Here is a 17,143-nt window from a genome sequence, read left to right as displayed (position 1 = left end):
ATATTACAAATTAACTCGGGTCCGGTTTGGTCCGGTAGAAATAATAATTATTATTCATTGGATTTCTGCGGTTGTATACAAGAAATTCATCGATCTTTGATCTTTTGATTGATAATTCAAATAAGAAAATTCTAGTAATTTAGAAAATCCGGGTAATTTTTACAATGTAATATTAATGAGGTATTGTTAAATACTTTTACAATTATCAAAAATATCAAAAATATCAAAAAATATCAAAAAAATATCAATAATCAGATCAAAATCAGATGGAAGGTCATTTTGGATTGTAAGATTTTTAATTACTCATATCGTAAGATTTTACATAATTTTTTTTTTTATCGTTGTCAACTAATCAAATCGTAATTCTAATTGATAATAGATTAAACATAGATATCAAAATAAAAAAAAAAGTGATCTTTACATATTTGCTTTAGTGTATGCTATGTCTATCAATTTTTTTACAAATATAAAAAATAAATTACCATATTTAAATAAAAAAATTCTACTTCTATTCCAAAAAAGGTGCTCAAGTTCCAAACTTCTATATATAAAAAAAGTATTTAAAATAATAAAAATATTTTTATATAAAAAGCCCCTTATTTATTTAAATCTAAGCTTAAAAATGACGTTTTTATGATTCTTTTAAAATAATGGTTAGCATTTATTCCTAAAATTATGTAATATCTAATTTTTTACTTTAGGTAAAGCATTAAGCAGTACTTTTATTAGAGATGGTAAACTTTTTTTTTTAAAAAAACAAATACTATTTTTAAAATAATAATGATTATAATGCATATAGTCTAATGTTAGATAATTTTAAGGGAAAACTTGAAAAAAGAAAATTTTATATTATAAGCCTTCTATTTGGTTATTTGAATAGAATACTGTTTGTAATTATAATAGCAAAGAGTTTTATAATAATTCAATTACAAAATCTATTATTATTTTAAAAGTATTACTAAAGTTCACCAGTAGTGAATGGTACCAACATTATGATGTGCTTTTGGCCAGAATTAGAATTCTAATAAAATACTGGCTGGCATTAAATTATAAATTTACCAAAATTATAAAAATTATATAAGATTAAAAAAATTAGGCATTATAAATTAGGTTGGTAATTATAATTCCAGCCAAATTTTCAATAAAAATAAAGATATTATAATTTTTAACTTATAATCCAATTTTTTTTTTTGCTTAATCTTTAAATTATAATTAAATATATAAATATATTAGGTAGAATTGGAAATTTATAAATATAAATTAAAAGTAATAAAGGTTTTATATGTAATTAAAATTTAAAAATATTAAATATTAATATTAAATAAATTAATAATATACATTATTTAAACAAAAGTAAGTGAAACTTTTTTTTATTAATTACTCATCAATAACATATATAAAAATATTACTTGAAATTTTAATCTATAATAAAATAAGTATTAAAGAATATATATACAAAGTTTTATATTGCTAACTTTGATACAACTATATTAATTAAAAGTTAAAAAAAAACATATATTTTTTTAATGTTTACTATTTAAATTAATAATTAATTTTTTATAATTTTTTTAATTTTATGAAAATTGTACATTTGTACATAATAAAGATGTTTAAATTTTATATTATATAAAAGCTATTATTTTGGAAAAATAAGCATATGAATTTACCTTTTCTAAAAATTAACAATTAAAAAAATAATAAAATTATTAAATTTTTTAATTTTTTTTAATTTTTAATAAATATAATTATATTAAAAGTTAGTAATATGAACTTTATATATATATGTTTTTTAATATTTATTTACTTTTTTATTTTTCGCAATGCATTTGCAGTTTTATTAAAGTAAAAAATAAAGAAAATAAAATTCCTTAATAACTACTCTAATATAATTAAACTATAAACTACTTGTTATATCGATAGTACTTCACATATATACTGTCAAGTGATTGTTTGACTCCATAAGTAGACTTCATTTAGTAACAGATCATCTTAGCCATAAAGGTCCTATCTTTAATGTCTGGTGATCACAAAACCTGTTTTTTAATATTTATTTTATTATATAATAAAATTTTAAATAATATTATTATTTATATTTTTAAACAATTAATTAAAATTAGTCATTAGAATTGGGCATCACTAAAAAAGATGAGATGAACACTGTTAGAAGTTATTCGTGTTCTATATCTCAACAACTTGACATACAACAGACATATGGAACACTGGATAAAAATGAATTTTTGCATGAATCTATGACACAATGCAAGAATTATATCCAGTCACTTCTAACAAAAGATTCTTCACAATCATGGAAAACATAGTCACAGTATAGTAAGTCCCATGATCACCCTTGCATTGACTATAGGGTTCTTAGCTAAAAAAACATATTTCATATATGTTTACCTGTATAGCATAATAGATCATTCGATAATGCACACGTGGGATATTTTAATAATATGACAAGTAGTTTATAAATTAATAATATTAGTTTAATTAGGTAGTTTAATAATTTTATTATATATTACTTTAATTATTTTAATAAATTTATAAATGTGCTGCGATTAAAAAAAAAAAAAAAATTAGTCATTAGCAATTATTTAATATAAATTATATTAAAGAGTTATCAGCGACTTAAATCAGATTATATAAAGATGCTATAGTTTAATAGGGACATTATAATCTAATAGAGACACTATAATTTAATAGAAACATTATAGTTTAATGAGGATATTATAGTCTAATAATAATTTTATAACCTAATTACATAATTTAATGGTAACTTTATAACCTAATTGTATAATTTAGATGTAACTTCATAACCTATTTGTAATTCTATAATCTAATTTCTAGATCTTTTTAGAGCAGTGATATTTATTATATAATATCTATTTACTATAAGCTTATACCTACTCACCTCTATATTTTATGAAAAATTTTACATTACACTTATATATTATATGACCTTCAAATACTTTTCCATCCCTTAAAATATTATATAATAAATGTCACTGCCCTTATGGTTCTCTAGATATTATTATAGTTTATTCTTACTATATTACTTTATACAACTCTTTAATCCAATGATAACCTTATAATTTAATAGTAATTGGAATTCTTTAATCTAATAGTATCTACATAACCTGATAGTTATATTTTTTTCTTCATCCTTTTCATTTTTATTATTTTTAACTATCCATTTGTTTACAATACTCTGCGAAATTTTTATCAATAAAGAGATATTTATTTATTTACCTGTTTTCAGATCTTTTTGATTGCTTGTTAAGATACTAATAATGCTTTCCTTTTACACCTGTTTGGCAGTCTTTTAAGGTATTGAAGTGACGTAAAAAAATATCTCAAAAGGACTAATACCATATGCAAAAAAGTTTTGTAAATTAAAGAGACAAATACAGAAAACCATTTTTGTAAAGTCGGTAGAAAGTAATCTTTTAAATTATGCAAACTGATTGGTAAAAAAGTTTAAAACAATTCTTTGATACCATATATAGAAATGATGGACTATGAATAGCCAATAAGGAGAAATTATTTGATAAATACATATGCTAATAAAAAACTTAATAAAAATCAAGTTGAATTCTTTGTAAAGACGTTAGCCTTAAACTCAAAATTTAAGTTTTGGTATAAAAACAGTATTATGCAAATACTAAAGTTATTTAGTAATAAGTTTTTTATAAATGACAGCAATATTAAAAGATAAATATTCATCAGCAAATTGTTTAATGACAAAATTCAGAGAGCAGAAAAGATTGAATCAAATATCTAAGGTAAAAAGAGTGTTTAGTAAAATGGGATTTAAGAAAAATGGTGAAGTATTAGTTAAGTATAAAGGTAATTAAATTAAATTTAACCAAACGATTAGAAGAGAATGAACTTAAAAACTTATATTTGTTGTAATTTGTGAATACATTATTTAGTGAATAAAATTCTTCAGTAATGAAAAGCAAAATTTCCAAACTAGTCTTAAAAGAAGTAAGTGGAATTATTTATAAATGTAAACTGAGAAACTGTATAGGATTCTATAATAGATTAAGGAGGAGAAAGATTGATAAAGAAAATGTATAATAGGAAATAAGAATGTGAAGCAGCAGCATCTAATTCTGTCAATAAAAAATCAAAATAGATAACCCAAATTAAGGTTAGTGTAAGTCAACTATCCAGCATGTTTCAAAATCCAGTTCATTATCAGAGAGAAATTCTAAAACAAAAAGGCTAAGGCCAAGTAAATAAATTTATTCGTTTCTCATGACCGGGCGGGTCATGTAAATGTTACGAAAAGATAAAAAAATTTATTTTATTTGGTCATGTAATTTTGGTTTTGACCAATCATAATCATAAAAAAATAATTTTTTTTTCCATCCGGTAACCCGGGCAAAAAATTTATTAAATCAACCAATCATCTTCTAGGAATCAGCTAAATTTTTTTTTGAAAATAAATTTTTTTTCCGGGCGGCTGGGTCAAATTTAGCAATTTTTTTTCATGAGAAACGAATAATTTTATTTCTTTGGCCTAAACTAGAACCCCAAATATTACTAAAACAACTCAGATTCTATGTAACTAAAATTTTAAAATGCGATATCCCAGTCAATATTATACCTAAAAAAAAATGAATTATATATCAAAATGTTCGTCTCATTGAGACGAATCTAACAAGTTAAAAATTATTAAAATCCAATTACTGGATCCCAAGATAGAAAAATTTGAGTCTAAAATCTATATATACTGTAACTTTATACATTTGGAACAGAAATTAATTATAAGGTTTATACAAATTCAGATCTGAGTTTTTTTAGTAATATTCAAGGTCCTGCTAAACTATTAAGTGACGTAGAAAATTCAAATGTGAAATCCAGATCCATCCTAAATTATAGAAGAGAAAACTTAGGAAATTCAGAAATCTGAATCAACTGTTATTAGAGAAGAAAGATTTAAAGTTAAAGAAGGGATAGAAAGAGAAGTTTTCAAAGGGGTTGAGGAAGATTTAAGAGTAAAAGTAATTCTTTAAGAAGATTTCTAATGGTAAAAGAAAATATTATGACAAATTTAAATATTCATATAAAAGTGAAAATAAAAGTTATTGAAGAGAGGAGTTAAAATAGAAAACACCATTTATTGTAAAAAAAATTTTAAAAGAAAATCGGTTAAAAGGCTAAGAACTAAATCACAAGTGAACAAAAGACAGAAATCCAAAGAGAAGACACAATTCCAACAATTCAATTTATTAAAATTAGATGTAAAGAAGTTTGGAAAAGTAGAGATTTTTCATGAAATTTAAAAAGGCAAGTATTTCAAAGGTTGTAAATTAGAATTTGATGACTAGAGCAGTATTGGATAATTGAACAATTGGACGTTTTGGACATTTGTCCAAAACCTGTCCAAAACTTGTCCAAAACCAAAACCTTTTTTTCATTGGACAGGGTTTGGACAGATCACATGACAAAAAATTTAATTTTGGCCAGAATTATAACTAATTTTAGCTAATTTTAATTTTAGTTCAATTATTAAATTACTTCAAAAATCTTTAAATATGAATTTTTAATATTATTTGATTTTACATTAATTTTTATCATTTAATTAATATTAAATATTTACTTTTTTAACATTTTAACATTATATTTTTATTTTATTTTTAGTTTCAGTTGATGAATATTAGAACTCTTGAGCAGTTTTAAACTGTCTAAAACTATGTCCAAAACTGGTTTGGACAGTTCAAAATTATCCAATTAAAAAAACCAATTGGACAAGTCCAAAACCCAACATTGGACTAGAGCATGAAGAAAATTCTGGTAAAAAAATAGAATAGGTCCATAAATAATCTAAATTCTCAAAAGTCAAATTATATTGCGAACAAAGTCAAGAAGGTAAGTATATATGTAGTTGATGCTTTTGAAGAGTAGACAAGGTAGGAAATATGTCTAAAAGAAGTTTGATATAAAAGGCATAAAATTGATCATTTTTGTGTGAAGTGAAAAATTTGATTTAAGAGAAGCAAAAGTAGATACAAGCCCAGTTGAAAAGCGGAGAGAAACTGAATGCAATAAAATAAGAAAGTGGGCAAAGATTAAATATAAATTTAAAAAAATGACAAATATTAATATCCATAGATAAAGAGTTAAATGTGAGAAGAAATTGATGGAAATCAAGAATGGTATGCATTTTCATGAGAATATCAATTTAATTATTCAAAGAATTATCAGAATGAGCAGGAATTTTTTGAAAGAAATATTAAGATAGCGCATTTTGATTAGAGAACATATAGAAAGTTATAGTAAATGAGAATTTTTTTTTAAAAATCTCAGAAAAAAAGGCATGTTCATATAAGTAAACCAGAAGGAGATAAGTTGAGAACAATCTGAGATAATAGTGATCTTAGAATCAGAAGCAAGAAAAGCCAATTTTAAAAGCAAAGCAGCAGTTTCAGTTTAAAATACAAATGGAAAATTTTTGAATAAATTAATAAAAAAGAATTTCAGAATATATTTATCGTTATCTAAAGTAATCCAAATGCAAGTCATAGATTGAAAGAATGAAGAAAAGATAGGAAGAAATAAACCATCAGTGTAAAGATTAGTAACAGAAGAAGGTAAATAATCAACAGCAGGTAGATCTAGAAGTCGTACAGAGAAAAGAGAAGAAGATGCAAGAATAAAATAGAAGATCAAAAATTTCATATATTGTAATGATATTAAGAATTACATCAATACGCAGAAGGCTGAAATCTTACTTCGCCAAGTATAATATTTAATAGTGAAAGAGAGCAGGATGTTAAAGAAACAACATTCTGCAGGACAAAATGTATGCAAAAACTTGCATAAAGAATGGTTTTGATTATTAAATCCACAACTAGAACAGGAACAAAAACTGGAATAGTTAAATAAGAAAAAAGTTGAAGAAAATATCCAATATGATATGACTTTGATTATTTGATATTTCCATAAGAATTAGTAACTGATAATAAAGATCATGGTACAATAAAAATCATATGACTTAAAATTCAGATAATTAATTAGTAGATCAATTATTATGTAATCAAATCATTTTGTAGATTTGATTAATGTTATATTTATTATTTTTATTATTTATATTATTTATATTAGAAATTTGCTATTTATTACCATTGGTGGTCAGCACCAATATCATGTAATTATAATTAACTAATAGTATTAATGTAATTAATTTAATAATTTTATTTAACTTTATATAATTTTACATGACTAAAAAATTATATATATTTTTAATTTTTGAGAACACCCTAATCAATTAAATAATAATAAATAAAATAAGTAATAAGAAATAAGAAATAATAATAAGAACAAAAAGAGTAATAAAAAACTAGTATGAAATAGTAATGGAAAAAAAATAATAGAAGACGAAATAGCAATAAAAAGAATAGTATAGATGAAATAATGATGAAAAGCAATATAAAATGAAATTGTGATATATAGAATAAAATGGTAATAGAAAAAATAATGTAAAACAAAATGATGATAGAAAAAACAATATAGGATGAAATGGTGATAAAGGGAGACGAAATGATAATGATAAAGTAATATAAAACAAAATGGTAATGGAAAAGAACAATATAAGATGATTTAGACGAAATAGTAATAAAAAGAACAGTATATATAGAATGAAATGATGATGAAAAGTAATATAGAATAAAAGGTGATAGAAAAAAATGATAGGAAATGAAATGGTAATTAAAGAAATGGTATAGATTGAAATGATGATAAAAAAGTGATATAGAATGAAATGGTGATAGAAATAATGATATAAAACGAAATGGTAGATAAAAGAAACAAATAATAATGATAAAATGATATAAAACAAAATTGTAATGAAAAAAAAAATAGGATAAAATAGAAATGAAAAATGAAAGAATAATGTAAAACGAAGTGGAGATGGAAAAAGAATGATAGATGATGAAATAGTGGTGAGAAAAATGATAGGAGATAAAATAGTAATGAAAGGACAAAATGATAATAAAAAAGCGGTGTAGAATGAAATGGTGATAGAAAAAATAATATAAAATGAAATGGAAATGAATAAATATATGGAATAAAATGGATATAGAAAAAGAATGATAAAAGATGAAATAGTGATAGAAAAAAGTGATAGAATAATATGGGCTGCATGGAATAATAAGAAAAAAACAAAAAAACCATAAAGCTCAGAAAAAAAGTAAACAGTCCAACCAAAAAAAAGAAAAAGATAGTTAGTTAAAAAAAATAAATTTTCAATTCCAAAAAGTCCAAAATAACTTACTATTTACTAGGATACTAATGCCAAAGTTTTAAAGCTGTTAAAAGGTAGAAAAAACTACTTACAAAAAATGACGAAGTGGAATGACAAATAAAATGAAAAGAAGGAAGAATACAGTCAACTCTTAATATAACGAAGTTGGCGTCCGGGCTGATCAGGCCTTCGTTATAGGAATATTCGTTAATATGATGGGAAAATCTGGTATAACCCGGAAAATTTTTGTATATTATGGTATATTGTCGTATAATAATTGTATCTTATAATGCAAAAACGCAAGTTACACAAAATATCTTCGTTATATTGAAAAAAAATTCGTTATAAAAGAAAATTCGTTATTAAAAGGGGCATTTTTCATATACGGTTTATAAAATTTACTTCGTTAAACGGTATACAGCATTTAATTAGTAAAATTCGGTATAATGAGATTTTTTTCATATGTTAAAATCTGTACCATACTGAAGATCCGTTATATTGTAAAATTCGTTATATCAAAATTCGTTATAAGAAGAGTTGACTGTAGTTAATATTAATAATGAAGGAAAAAAAGATATACACAACATTGAGAAATATGTATAACTTATCAAAGTAAAATAAAATAAAAATAAACTAATAAATCTGATGAATAACACAATATAAATAAAATTTATATTATTTATATTATTTTTATTATTTTTATTATTTCTTTTATGTATTTTATTTATTTTATTTATTTTAATTATATTATTTTTCTTATATTTTATTCTTATATAAATATTTTTGGATTTTTTTTGAATTAAAGAAAGTAGAAATAAAGATTGAAATATATTAAGTTTAAATAGTATAAATTAGGGATTAATTTATAATAACTATTCAATAAACTTTTATATTAAAAATAAATGAACTGTGATTGTGTTATATTTTTATGTATTATGTTTTTGCATGTCTTGCTGATATAAACTATATTATAGCTATTATCTTCCTAATGTCTAATTATAGTTAACAAAGTTTGAAACAGGCTTGTTAACAAAGTGGTGATTCCTACCAAATTATAAGAGATTATGACTATTTCTAACATATCAATACAATTTTCTGCTGATGCAATAGCTTTCTTTGTATCATAAATTATATCTTTAAAAAAGGTAACTGAAGACAAAATACATAACATTTCTATGCTAATTTTGCAGACTATTAAACATATTTTTTTGAATGATAACCCTTCATCCTAACCCTCTTTTTTTCTGGCTTATCATCCAAATAACCATATTCTTTAATAACCCAACTACCACATCTAAAACTCTTTTCATTTATTTTTATATATATATAAAGCAAAAAATGTAATTTATAATTAAAAAAGTATACCATATATAGTAAATATATTTATTATATTTTATTTGTATTACTGGTCAATAGAAAAATGATAAAATTTTAGCAATATATATATAAAATCAACTTAGGACCCCAGACATCTCTTATAGAACTCACAACTGTCTTTTTACTAAAAAAGACCCAATTTGCTTTTTTTTTATTTTCTGTTTTTTTGCGATTATCTCGGTATCCAGTGATCCGATTCATGCAGATTATTTTTTATTTTGTAGAGCTTGATGAGAACTACAAAACAAAAAAAAGTTTGTACAAATTGGACCACTAGATGCTAAGATAATTGCAAAAAACTGATTTTTTTTTGTAAAATTTAGGTTAATCTGCAAAAAAGTTGCCACTGAGTTGTATATGTAATGTCTGGGGTTCTATCAATTTTTTATTAGTTTAATGTAATATGAAATTGGAAAATGCTAACCTTAAGATAAAACTATTATTATTTTAGTTTCAGATTATAAGCTGAAATTTAATGCAAGTAAAATTAAAAGAATATATTATCATAAAAAGAAATAAATTTTTAGGTTCTGTATTACAATAATTATCGCTGAAGTAACCTTTTCACTTAAGGGATATTTGGAGATATACGTATAAATATACAGGTGGTTCACTTTAATTCTTCTAATTCCTTTAGTTGTCTTAATATTTATAATTTTCTGCAATTTTTTAATATGTTGTAATCAAAGATATAGGATAAAATTATATAAAGATTATTGTTAGTTAAAGTATTTTATAGTATAGGAATTAATATTGTTATAGTTTAGTTTAATTTAGTTTATTAATATGTGATTAGCATGTGATTTAATATATGATTTATAGTAGTATAAATATTATAGAATATTGTAGAATATTGTAGAATATTGTAGAACAATTTATAGTATTACAATAGTTTAGTGAAACATTAAGGCTGGAATTTGACTTTTGTCAAGAGCTTTTAGCTTTTAACTTACTATTAATAAAAATAATATTAATTATTAAAAATTAATTTAAATATGCTCATGATATATCTGAGATTTAATTAATATTTAAATTATAAAGTCTAGAGAAATAAAATATGGAAAATTATCCCAGTTTAATTATTTGATGTAAAGTTTATTTAGTATAAGGAAAATTATTGAAGTTTGAAAATTAAATTCAAAGTTATAAAAGAAATAAAGAAATGTTAAAATCTAAATCAAGCATAATGTTAAACTGAGTAATAATTAGTTTACTAATATATGGTAGATATCAGTGATAATGCTTCTGTTATTGCAAATGTTAAATCAACAAATTATTTCATTACAAACTCAATAAACTTGAAAGTGAAAATACTACATACCTTTAAAGCAATGACATAATCTATTGTATATATCATATGGGCTGATTTGATGCATTAAGTAGTAAATTTGTTATTTATTAAAATTTTGTTAAAAAATTTCAATAAAGTATTTTTTTTCTATATAACAATAATGGTAAAAAGTAACAAATTTACTTTAGTTACAAAATTATCATTTTTGGCAAAATAGTATAAAGTTATAATAATAATCATCTATCGTCTTCTCAAAAACCTGTTGTTCACCTGTTGGACATGTCTTAATTTTGGCTGAAAATACCATAATTTTAGCCAAAATTCTTTAATAATGTTAGCCAAATCCATTTTATACGTTAAATCAGCTCATATGATTTAACAAGTGGAATAGATGCTTTATTGATTACTATTTTTATTGTGAGAAATGACCATAATCAGTACAGTCTATGACATTTGAAATCTATTATATAAGATTCCATCTACTTTTCTAGTTATCGCAAAAGAAAAACTTTAGTAATTGTATATAATATAATAAACTTCTTTCATATAATTTATTGCAAGTATTGAAACACATACCCATATTCAAAAATATACTGGATTTTTCTGGCCTGCCCTTATTTTTTAATTGTATATTGATCAATTTACAAATTTTTAAATATGTTTTTAAAAAGTCTTTCTGCATTTAGAATGGAATACATCTTAATGGTTTAATTTCTAAATTTAGAATTATAACATTATCTATCATGCAGGTTAGATCAGGTCTTTCTTTGATCCTGCAGTGACATGATTTAAAATAACTTTATATTTCTTTAAGGAATTAACAAAGAAAGGTTTAGTGATCAGATAAAGGAACTTGTAGCAGTATTCTTCTTCTCTATTATTTTAAATGAACCTGCTGATAAATCACTACAATTCACAAACCAATAATAAACAACAATATATTATAAATGAGATGATTTAAATAAACTATTATGTACCTCTATATGATTACTGAATGCTGAGATATTTAGCAAAATGTAAAATTTTGCATTATCGTAAAATGAAAATACCAATTTTTAATATTTTGTTAAATATACAAATTATTAAATAAAGTTGCTATTTTTTTATTTAATATTAATTTTTCATATTCATAAATACTTCTTCATCAATAAAATTCTCATAACTTGCTCTGTGAAGAGATATTGAAATCTTCTGTGAAAATGAAGAGTTTTCGTTTGTATGAGAATTGGTTTTTATAATCTTTACTCATTTTTAATTTGTAAATATATGATATAGACATAGCTAACAGATAACTATAATCAATGATAATGCTTTAAATAAGGTGACAAAAAGATTTTTTTAATAAATCCAACTATTATAAAATGTTATGTTTCAGAATATTTACAATAACTTATAAATATCTTTATAATATAAGCCTCTTTATTCTGCTTTTCTAAGTACATTTTTTTGGTATTCTTGAAATCTATCAGTTATGTTTATATTGCTAACTTTCTACTAAAAAAAAGAAATAAAACTAAAGATATGCAAAATATAGAAACTAAAATATATGTAACATACTTTAACTATTGGTTTGCATTGAAATTCTAATGAAATATCAGAAAGATCAAATTTTATTTTTTCATTACTCTCATTCTCAAGATCTTCACTTGATTCAACTATCTTCTTATTTTTATTTTATATGTTCATGGCATTAATAAAATTAGTATATTCATTAAATAACAGATTAAATAGAACCCCGGACATCACATATATAATTCATAACTGATCTGTATGAATTTAGCACTTTTTACTTCTGCTAAAATAGACCTAATTTGCTAAAAATCAAATTATCACATTTTAAATCTATACTAATTTGCTAAAACTCAAAATATGAGTTATAGTAAAATTCTAAATAATATAGGTTTAAATTTGCTTAATAAAATATAATTTCAGTTTATTCAAATTATTTGTAGTTCAGTAAATTTAATTGTCAATTTACCAAAATTAACAATCTTTTTTTTTTATTATCAATAAAAAAATAAATAATTAATATAAATTAAACTGTTAATTTTTATAATTTATAATTAAAAATATGTAGATTATAGATAAAATAATAATTAATAAAAATAATAAATTAAATATAAATAATTATTAAAAAATAAATGTTGCGAAACTAATTAGACAGTTTTTGGCCCGCATTATGTTTAATTTTGGCCGGAATTATACTTAATTTTGGCCAAAATATAACCCGGACCCCGAAACTAATATTTTTAAAAATATTATTAATAAAAGTTAAAAAAAAAGGATAAAAAAAAGTACCAATTTGCTCAAATATAAAATATAACTTTGTAAAATCAATACAATTTGCTAAAACTCATAATTATGACTATTAATTAATTTTCAATTAATTTGCTCTTTCTAAAATTATAAGTTTAACCTAATTTTGATTGAATTTGCTAAAACTCAAATGTGAGTTATATATGTGATGTCCGGGGTCCTGATTAAATATATTTGCTTTGGTCTATGATATATTAACAAATGATTATAGCATAGTGTTAGTATAAATAGGATAAATAAGATATAGAATTAGCCCTAGTTTAACCTTTTTATTGTGATCTAATAACTGGTGTATAAAAACTTTGAGAGTTTTTCACATATGATTAGATATTAGAAGAAAGTAAAATTACTAATTGTAGCTTGACTTTATTTTATAAACTTTATACCTTTTTCAATATCTTCAATATCATTTGATTTGCAATGATATATATAAAAAAATAGTTTCCTAATTTAAAATACTAATAATATTTACTTTTGAAGGATTTTTTTTTATTTTGTAATATAGTCTTTATATCAGATAATAACTCTTAAATGTTTCTCTTTCCTATATTATATTCTTCTGGAATTCGTTTATGTTTTTAAAGATTTAGAGGAGAAGTAATAACAAAAAAGGCATTTTCTGGTCTTTTTCTTTGGATATCATTTAAAATAAAAGCACTTTCAATAATGAACCAGATTTTTTGTAAGGTTATATCATCTGTAGTTTTCTCTTCTTTATCTTAAAAATATTTTTCAGTTGAATGATAATTATCAATAGTATTGATAAATACTGTATTACTAGTTGCAAGCACCTGTTGTTATATCTAATTGAAGAAAAATATTACTTTAAGTTTTTTAATCTAAGAAATTTTCAGATTAAAATCTCACTTGATTAAACTTGAACTTGATATTTATATCATTACTTATTGTAGTTCAACCCTTAATAAAAGAATGCAGTATTAGCAGTGTTTGTAAGAAACATTATACAATAAACATAAATACACAAGCAAAAAAAGCACTTAACAAAGAGTTCATCACTGTGGACCAAGAGTTACAACTTGCGCTTTATAAAATTTAAATACTTTTTACTTATAGTATAAATTTAATTACTATTTTTTTTTTTTAATTAAATAAAATTCTGAAGTTAATATACATTTTATTAAATAAATAGAGAAGAATGCATAATATCACTATGATCTTTATAAAATTATTGTACTATATTCTATATTCTAATTAAAAATTAATTAAAAGAATAATTATATTTTATTACATTTAATTAAAAAGAAAATTAACTGTTGAATAACTATTAAGCAGAAACATTTCCTATTTGATAATATTTACATAGGGCTATTTAGTTAGAAAGAAAAATATATAGATAGTTTATTTATTGAATTTTGTTATAGTGTTTACATCATTCCATATTTGATTATATTTATATATGGCAAACTATGTTTGAAAGAAAAATATATAAACTTCTTTTAGTAGTTTTAACGAATTATTTAGAAACTTTTGTTTGTTTATTTCATCATTCTGTATTCGATAGTATGTACATACAGCTTTTATTAATAAAGAAAACATACATGCACGTTATTTATAACATGTAGTAAAGGAAAAAAAGCGGTGCGGTATTAGCGGTAGAGATAAAAAGCTAAGTCACATAGTAAACGCACTGAAGTGGGTGTCAAAGATATTGACTGTAATATGTTAGAAAGTAATTGGAATAAATGGAATGATTTGGCATTCCATCGAGGTGGTCATTGAGCAAATTTTTAGGTAAATCATGACAGTCACCTTTGAATTTGTGGTTGCATCATAGTTTTTAACAATGATGTGATCATTTAGGTGACAGGTCGATTTGTTCTTAATGAAAAGTAGTCTTGTTTCATAATGCTTGATTCTTATATATGTATTTGTTTATCTTATATTTGTAAGTTTATATATGTAAGTAAGTGTGATTATAATAAAACATGATCGCATCTATAATAAAGTTTAAAAAAAAAAAAAAATAACTATTAAGCAGAATTACATAAGCTTTAAAATTAGATTGATGTAATTCTTTACCCAGTTAATTTTTTTTCAATTAAAATTAATAATACTTTTAAATCTTAATTAAAATTGTATTTTATTTATATTTTATAAGTATATCTACAACTAGAACAATTTGTCTTGTATTAAAATAAATATTTATAAATTACATTTTCTTTAAATATATAGTAAATTATTAAAGAAATAAAAAAAATATTATTCCTTAAATGATTTTGCAAACAAATTTGCTTGCAATTTTTTAAATAAAAATTATATCTAAACACAAAGTTTGTCAATATAATTTGGATTATCCTATAATTTTACAGTCTATATTTTAGCATCAATTGTATGGTTTGATATGTGACTAATTACCAAAATTAGATATAAATTAATCTTAAATTAACCTTAAAAAAATAACATCAGAATTTTTGTATAATAAATTAATTTTCTTTACCATAATATTCTGCTTTATTACAAAGCATTTTAAATTTTTAATATATTTTTTATTTTTATTATGAAACTTCACACTCTAATGAACAAAATAGAGATAATACAATTTAACTTTATGCATTTTTTACAAGTTTATAAAAATAATTTAGGATTCTATGTAAAGTTAAAATGCTACTTCTAAATATTAAAATACATAATATTAAAAGTTGGTCACCATAGAAAATTCTATATTTTCTATTAAGCTTTAATATAGTCACAATCAAATCTCAATGAAATTGTTAAAGTTGAATGCAAAATTTTTCAAAAATTTTTATCATCTAAAAAATACAACTTTTGAATCTTCAATCTTATATGTAATTAATAAATAATGATTATTGTCAAATAAATTATGATTTAAGCTCTTTGCAAAAAAAATTTTATTAGAATAACTTCATTTTTCATAAAATTAGATGAGAACTGAATTTTTGGTAAAATTGCAGGAATTTGCCTACAATGTTTTACCATATATATTTTTTTAAGAGTTAATTACACATTTTATTAAACAATATATATATATAAATATAAAAAATATATATTCAAAATACTGCCAAATCTTTTTATATTAGTTGATAATAAAGTGAATGAAGTAGAAGTCACAAAGGTAAAGGAGTAGAGAAAGAAGAAACAATAAAGGTAAAGGGTAAAAAAGAAATATTCTCTTAATAAGAACTATTAATTTGAATTTTGAAAGGGGTTGAGTATTATAGTATTATGCTAAATAAATGGAGTTATAACACCACCAAAAGTATATTCAAAATATGTATGTGTTAGTTGGTGATTAAAGTGAAGGGGCAGAGAACGAAAAAGGGCAAAGAATGGAGTGATAAAAGGAAGGGGGTAGAAAAAAAAGGCAAAGGGTAGAGAAAGAGGTAAATTTGACGTATCTCTATTTTCTTAAAATACCGTACCATTCCGAAATTAAACAACCATTTTTTGAACTTAATTCCGGCCAAAATCTCCATAACGCGGGGCCAGGGTTGCTTATTTTTCGAGGGGGGGAGGGTTGTTCAATTTCGGAATGGTACGGTAACAAATCTAGCGAAAGGATGCATAAAATTAGTTGTAGCTAAAATCATCTGTTATAGGCATTGGAGAATTCATTAATGTTGACTTATGAAACTTAACCACAAATCCTACTAAATTATTAAATTAAAAATTAATCAAGCACCTTTACTTTTGATATTCAATTAAAAAAAAATGACAAAAATTACCATAATTTCTAGCATTAGCTTTATTTAAAGTGGTTATTGTCCACTCAGGTTTCAGAAGAAACTTGAATATTTCTCTACGATGGATTCTTATGAAACCTCTCATATAAGAAATGTCTGATATGGAAATGGTTTGTAGGATGATTAAATTTCTTAATAATTGATGGTATAATATTTTCAGGAGGTCTTTATTTGTTGTAGTAATTA

Source organism: Rhizophagus irregularis, chromosome 12, assembly GCF_026210795.1.
Source record: "Rhizophagus irregularis chromosome 12, complete sequence".
Taxonomy (NCBI): Eukaryota; Fungi; Glomeromycota; class Glomeromycetes; order Glomerales; family Glomeraceae; genus Rhizophagus; species Rhizophagus irregularis.
Note: the sequence above shows the minus strand (reverse complement) of the source record.